General features: G+C 41.5%; 1 pseudogene; it reads left to right on the top strand.

Annotated features, from left to right (window-relative positions):
• The first annotated feature begins 2,925 nt into the window (after nucleotides 1-2,925).
• LOC142448781 (peptidyl-prolyl cis-trans isomerase A pseudogene) lies at nucleotides 2,926-3,483 on the top strand (annotated as a pseudogene).
• Nucleotides 3,484-7,832: the final 4,349 nt, after the last annotated feature.

The raw sequence follows: 7,832 nt of genomic DNA, 5'->3' as shown, positions 1-7,832 counted from the left end.
AGAGTTCCTGTCTCTCCATAACCCCTCTAACACTTGTTGCTTTCTGACTTTTTGAATTGAGCTACCTTTGAGGGTGTTAAGTGGTATCTCATTATTGTTTTAATTTGCATTTCTCTTATGGCTAAAGATAAGGAACATTTTCTCATATGTTTGTTGGCCATTTGGATTTCTGGCCCTGTGAAACTTCTGTTCAGGTCCTTTGCCCACCTCTTCAGTGGGCAATTAGTTTTTTTCTTTTTGGAAGCTAGCAAAGTATTTTAGATTTTAGTAATAAGGCCTTTGATGTGTCATTGCTAAAGATATTTTCCCAGTTCGTGGACCCTCTTATTACTCTCTTGTTGACTTCTTTTGATGTACACAGGTGTTTTATCTTCAGTATATACCACTTGTCAATTTGTGCTTCCTCTGTATTTGTGTCCTTCCCTATTTCTGATAGCCTGTGTATTCCCTGTGCCAAAGTTCTCAAGTTGGTCCCAATTCCCTCATTGATGGCCCTAATAGTTTTGGGTTTAACTTCAAGGTCTGTGATCCACCTTGAGTTTATTCATGTGCATAGAGTGAGATAAGGGTCTTGCTTAATTTTTCTGTAGATAAATGTCCATTTTTTTCCAGAAAAACTTGTAAAAGAGGGCATCTGCTTCCCATTGGATATTTTTTGGGCCTTTATCAAAGATTCACTGTCTGCATGCTGATGATTTTATTTCTGGATTTTCAGTTCTTTTCCATTGGTCTGAGTTTCTGTCATTGTACCAATACCATGTGGTTTTGACAACTGAGGCTGTACAGTATGTGCTAAAGTCAGATAAAGAAAGCCCTCCCATGGTGTCCTTCTTCTTGAGGAGTTCTCTGCTAATTCTGGGCTTCTTCCCTCTCCATATGAAGTTGGTAATTAGTTTTTCCATTTCTTTGAAGAAAGATGAGGGCAATTGTATCAGGATTGCATTAAACTTATATAGTGCCTTGGGCAGAACTGACATCTTTACTATATTGAGCCTTCCAATCCACTAGCATGGGATATTCTTCCATTTGTTGAGGTCACTTATGGTTTCTTGTAATAGTGTTCTATAGTTTTCCCCATACAGATCTGTTGTTCAGTCAGGTATATCCCTAGATATTTCAATTTATGTTTGGATATTGTGAAAGGTACCACCTTTTTGATCTCCTCTTCTGTGGTCTTATCCGATGTGTATAGCAGTCCGGTGGAATTCTGTTTGTTGATCTTGTATCCTGCCACTCTGCCAAACTCCTCTATTGCTTCCACTACACCCCTTGTAGAGCTTTTGGGATTTTCCATATATAAAATAATACAATCTGAAAATAACGATAGTTTCACATCTTCCTTCCCCAGACAAATACCTTTGATGTCTTTTCTTTGCCTTATGCTGTTAGCTAAAACCTCCAGCATGTTATTAAATAAGAGTGGGGACAAGGGCATCCTTGTCTGGTCCCGTTTCAGCGGGATTATATTAGTCTTTTCTCCATTGACTACGACGTTGGCTGTTGATTTTTCATATATAGCTTGTATTGTCTTGAGGAATTTTCCTTCCATTCCTATCTTCTCAAGTGTCTTAAACAGGAATTGGTGTTGGATGTTGTTGAATGCTTTTTCTGCATCTATTAATATTATCATGTGGTTCTTATAGTTTTTCATGTCAGTCTGGTGAATTATATTAATGGTCTTTCATATGTTGAACGATAACTGCATCCCACATCCTTCCTCCCCATAACCTCATGGAATCACTACTCCCATTACTGTTTCTGAAGGGTTTTTCTGTCCTGGATTCCATGTGTCAACAGCTCTTGTCTGTACCAATGTACAAACTCCAGTCTAGCAGAATTTATGAGGTAGAAGTTTTTGTCATGATAGTGAGGGGAAGAAGCATTAAAGAGCCAGAAGACTTTTGTGTGTTTTGTCGGAGCTATGCTGCACCCTGGCTGATTCGTACCTTCTGTGTGTCCCTTGTGTAAGGAATGTTTAATATCAACAGATTGGCTGTGGGTCTCCACTCTGACCTCACTCCTCATTGATAGAATTGAGGGTTTTTTTGGTTTTTTTTTCTTCTGATACCTCATGATCACACAGGCTGGTGTGGTTCTTCTATGTGGGTTTGTTGCTTCCCTGCTAGATGGCTATTTGTTTAGCTTCAAGCCTTTAAGACCCCAGATGCTATATCTTTTAATAACAGCGCACCATTGACTTTTTTCATCATATTTGCTTATGCACCCAGATTATTATCTTCAGTGATCCTGTTGGGAAGGTGAGTATCACACAGTACCAGGCTATTAAAACAAAGTGTTCTTGTGTTGAGGGAAGCTTAAGTAGAGGCCCAGATCTCATCTGCTACCTCAATACTTTAACATGTAAATTGATATATGTACATATATCAATACCCCATCTTTATATATTAATATATTTACATATATGCATATCTATCTATATATATTACTTCCTGTTATTTCCTCTATTTCCTTTTACTTGCCTCCTTCCCCACTATCATGTTCACCCTTCATTCAGCTATCAGTAATTCCTCTTGGCTACATTAAAATTGATCAAACATCAACAGGCATTCTGTAATCTCCTCACTATCCATTTTAGATGCCTTGTTATTCTCTTGTCCCTGAGTTTGCTGGCTCCATGCTTCCCCCGCCCTTCCTACCACCACCACCACCCGCTTCCTTCTCTCCCATGCTCTACCACCCCAGAACCATCACTCCTGTTGCTTTCTCCTCTGGGCTGTTTATCCTGCCAATATTATATAGATAAACTATATAAAACAATGTGGACCTTGTAGAAAGAAAATTTTGAAAATGATGACAACATATGTATAAATGTGCTTGATACAATTGATGCATGGATTGGTATAAGAACTGTGAAAGCCTCCAATAAAATGATTCGTCAAAATTAAAAAATATCCGCTTTGCAGACGCCGCCGCCTGAACCTGTAGTCTTGTCTGGTCCTGCTGTGCCCAGCCATGGTCAACCCTACTGTGTTTTTCGACATAGCCGCCGACGGCGAGCCCCTCGACTGCGTTTCTTTCGAGCTGTTTGCAGACAAAGTTCCAAAGACAGCAGAAAACTTCCGCGCTCTGAGCACTGGGGAGAAAGGTTTTGGTTACAAAGGTTCCTGCTTCCACAGAATCATTCCAGGGTTTATGTGCCAGGGTGGTGACTTCACACGCCATAATGGCACTGGTGGCAAGTCCATCTATGGAGAGAAATTTGAAGATGAGAACTTCATCCTGAAGCACACAGGTCCTGGCATCCGGTCTATGGCAAATGCTGGACCCAATACGAACGGTTCCCAGTTTTTTATCTGCACCGCTAAGACTGAATGGTTGGATGGCAAGCACGTGGTCTTTGGTAAGGTGAAAGAAGGCATGAACATTGTGGAAGCTATGGAGCGTTGTGGTTCCAAGAATGGCAAGACCAGCAAGAAGATCACCATTGCTGACTGTGGACAACTCTAATTAAATGTGATCAGGATTTTCTGTTTCATCTTAAGCACCAGACCATTCCTTGTGTAGCTTGGGAAATCATCCTTCTATTCCCAGTGTGCTTGCAGTGTCGTTTAATCTTGTGCTCTCACTCCAGTTCTTCGAGTTTCCTACTTTCCTTAATCTCCCTGAGTCCAGCTGGAAAGCAGAGTTAAGTTTATGATTATGAAATAAAAGATAAACAATAAAAAATTAAAAAATATACATGGGAAAAAAATCTATAATGAGATCCAAGTCTATCTGCTGATTTTTATGAATGTCCCCCAACCAGATGTCGAATACTGCCCCCTGAATCAAAAGTCTATTTCCGGGATTCCTTGGGGACTTAGTGATTTTACTCCCATTCCTGCTCTGTTGTGCTCCCTTTGTAATTCAGCCTGCTGTGTGTGTGCTGGAGGGAATGATTCACACTGGAATTACTTCCCTCACTGTGACTCCTGTGTTGTCCCTTGTAGTGCTGTGGGACAATGAGGGGATATTATGTGGCACGTTGGGGCCAGTCCTATGATCATCTGTGTGCATTGGCTTCTCTGAGAAAGAATGTAGCCCTCCAGGCTTGGTGAGCCAGGATGAGGTTCAATTTTTTTTGTATATTTAAAAATTATTTTATTGGGGGCTCATATAATTCTTATCACAATCCATGCATACATCCATTCTTTCTAGCACATATGTACATTTGTTGACAACATCATTCTCAAAATATTTGCCTTCTACTTGACCCCTTAATATCTGCTGCTCATTTTCCCCCTCCCTCCCCACTACCCCTACCTCATGAATCCTTCATAATTCATAAATTATTTTTATTTTGTCATATGTTACACTGTCCAACATCTCCCCCTGCCCTCTTCTCTGCTGTCCCTCCCCCAGGGAGGAGGCTATACATAGATTCTTGTAATCAGTTCCCCATTTCTACCCCATATTCCCTCTACCCTCCAGGCATCGCCACTCTCACCACTGGTCCTAAAGGAGTCATCTGTCCTGGATGCCCTGTGTTTCCAGTTGATATCTGTACCAATGTACATTTGCTGGTCTGGCCAGATTTGTAAGGTAGAATTGGGATCATGATAGTGAGGGGGGAGGGGGAAGCATTTAAGAACTAGAGGAAAGTTATATATTTCATCTTTGCTACCCTGCACAATGAATAGCTTATCTCCTCCCCACAGCCCTTCAGTAAGGGGGTATCTGGTTGGCTACCGATGGGCTTTGAGTCTCCACTCTGCACTCACCCACATTTTCAATTATATGAATATTTTGTTCATTGATGCTTGATCCCTGATCTCTTCAACAGCTCGTGGTCACACAGGTTGGTGTGTTTCTTCCATGTGGGCTTTGTTGCTTCTCAGCTAGATGGCCGCTTGTTTATCTTCAAACATTTAAGACCCCAGATGCTAAATCTTTTGATAGCCAGGCACCATCAGCCTTCTTCACCACATTTGCTAATGCACACATTTTTCTTCAGCAATCATGTCAGGAAGGTGTGCATCTTGGAATGCCAATTTAATAGAACAACGTGTTCTTGCACTGAGTAAGTGCTTGAGTGGAGGTCCAATGTCCATCTGCTGCCTTAATACTAAACCTATAAATATATGCACATAGAACTGTTTTCTCACACTATCATATAAATATATTTACATATGTACATTCCAGTCTTTAGACCTCTAAATACCCTGTATCACCTAGTTCTTTCCTCTATTTCCTTTTACTTTCCTCTTGTCCCACTCTCATGCTCAGCCTTCATTTGGGTTTCAGTAATTTCACTCGGTTACCTTGCCCTTGCTGAATCCCTACCAGGCCTCTCACACCCTCCTTGCCACTGATTTTGGATCACTTGTTGCTCCCCTGTCCCTGGGTTGGTCAGTCCCACCTCCTTACCCCCACCTCCTTTTCTCCAGTGTCCCCGCGGAACCATTGGTCCCATTGATTATTTGCTCCAGACTATTCATCCAGTCTATCTTATCTAGATAGATCTGTAGATATAATAATATGCACCGAAAATCAAGCCATAGCAATATAGGTGATGAGTGAGAACACAGCGATGACAACAAAAAAAGGAAACCAATTACCCATAGAAGAATTAATTAATTAAAAGGAAAAATGTTTAAAGGAAAGAAAAACCTGTAAATAGATCAAGGTCTGATTTTTAATCTCTAGGCTTGTCCTTTAGTCAGGGCCAATGGGATCCCATGCTCTGGCCCTAGTGTCTGTCCTTTGTACTCCTTCGGGGCTCTGCTCTGCTCCCACAGTTGCTCTGCCACATGCTTTTAGCGGTTTACCTCGGTGTCACAGGGTCAGTCTGGGCCAATCCCAACACTGAGTCTCCAGTGTTGTTCCCCTTAGGACCCTGGCCAGCAAGGGATGGCGTGTTTCATAGTGGGATCAGCCATATTGTCCACTCTGTCCATTGGCTGCTCAGAGCAGGGATATCCTCCTCCAAGCCTTTGGGCCAAGATGTGCTCCACTCTCTTCCTCCCCTTCATTTGCTCCCATTTGCACTGATCAGACATGACCCTCTCCCCTAACTGCAGCTTCAGTGTGGTCCTCTCAAGTAAACACTTCTGAGGTAAGGGGCAGTTATTCACATAGCTGTATGGGGACAGAGCCCTCAGTCCCCTCGACCGGCTCCCAAATCCTTGCCGGCACAATGCATTTGTCTGGCACTGGCTTTATATCTGGTCTCTCTTTCCTTGTGGAGACACAAACAATACCCTCCCCTTGGGTGGGTCAGTGCCCTAGTCCCCCATCACACATCTTTTTTTCCTTTCCCCTTTCCTCCCTCCACCCCCTTTTTAGTTGGTTACCATATGTACCCCTGAATTTGGTCTGGCCCCTGCCCTACTACCTGGACCTCAGCCCTGGAGTTTTTGTATACAGTAGCTTTTTCCCTGTGCCCTTTTGCACTCAACTTTCTGTTCTCAGCAGACTCCAACACTTGTTGTTTTCTGATTTTTTGAATTGGGTTATCTTTGAGGGTGTTAGGTGGTATCTCATAGTTGTTTTGATTTGCATTTATCTTGTGACTAATTATTGGGAACATTTTCTCATATGTTTATTGGCCATTCGGATTTCAGATTCTGTGAAACTTATGTTCAAGTCCTTTTCCCAACTCCTCAGTGGGCAATTACTTTTTCTCTTATTGTAAGCTTGCAAAGTATTGTAGATTTTAGTAATAAGGTCTTTGTCTGATGTGTCATTGCTAAAGATGTTTTCCCAGTCGGTGGACTCTCTTATTACTCTCTTGGTGAATTCTTAAATGTACACAGGTGTCTTATCTTCAGTATATCTGACTTGTCTATCTGTGACTCCTCTGTATTTGTATCCTTCCCTATTTCTGATAGCCTATGTATTCCCTGTACCAAGGTTCTCAGGTTTGTCCCAATTCCCTCATTAATGGCCCTAATTGTTTGGGGTTTTATCGCAAGGTCTGTGATCCACCTTGAGTTTATTCTTGTACATGGAGTGAGGTAAGGGTCTCGCTTCATTTTTCTGCAGGTAGATATTAATTTTTCCAGCACCATTTATTGAAGATGGCATCTGCTTCTCATTTAATATGTTTGGGCCCTTATCAAAGATCAGTTGCCTGTATGCTGATGTTTTTATTTCTGGGTCTTGAAGCTCTTTTCTATCAGTCTGAATATCTGTCATTATGCTAGTACCACACTGTTTTGACATCTGCGGCCGTATAATACATGCTAAAGTCAGGTAGAGCAAGCCCTCCCACTTTGTCATTCTTCTTGAGGACTTGTCTGCTAATTTTGGGCTTCTTTGCCCTCCATATGAAGTTGGTAATCTGTTTTTCCAATTCTTTGAAGAAGGATGGTGGCATTCATATCGAGATAGCATTGAACTTATATAGTGCCTTGGACATAACTAACATCTTTACTATATTGAGTCTGCCAATCCATGAGCATAGGATATTCTTCCATTTATTGAGGTCACTCTTGATTTCTTGAAGTAGTGTTTTATAATTTTCCTCATACAAATCTTTTATAGTTTTTTTAGTCAGGTATATCCCTACGTATTCCAATTTGTGCTTGGCTATTGTAAAGGGTACTACCTTTTTAATCATCTCTTCTGGGATCTTATCTGATGTGTAGAGCAGACCAATAGACTTCTGTTTGTTGATTTTGTATCCTGCCACTCTCCTCTAATGCTTCCAACACTCCACTTGTGGAGTTAAGGGATCTTCGATGTATAGAATCATATCGTCTGTGAATAATGACAATTTTGCCTCTTCCTTCCCCAGCTGAATACCTTTAATATCGTTCCTTTGCCTTATGTTGTTAGCTAGGCATGGCGACAAGGGGCATCCTTGTGTGGTCCCCTTGTTCAGTGGAATT

The sequence above is a fragment of the Tenrec ecaudatus genome, chromosome 5, assembly GCF_050624435.1.
Source record: "Tenrec ecaudatus isolate mTenEca1 chromosome 5, mTenEca1.hap1, whole genome shotgun sequence".
NCBI lineage: Eukaryota > Metazoa > Chordata > Mammalia > Afrosoricida > Tenrecidae > Tenrec > Tenrec ecaudatus.
The sequence above is the reverse complement of the archived record's forward strand: the minus strand, read 5'-3'. Positions and strand labels throughout refer to the sequence as shown.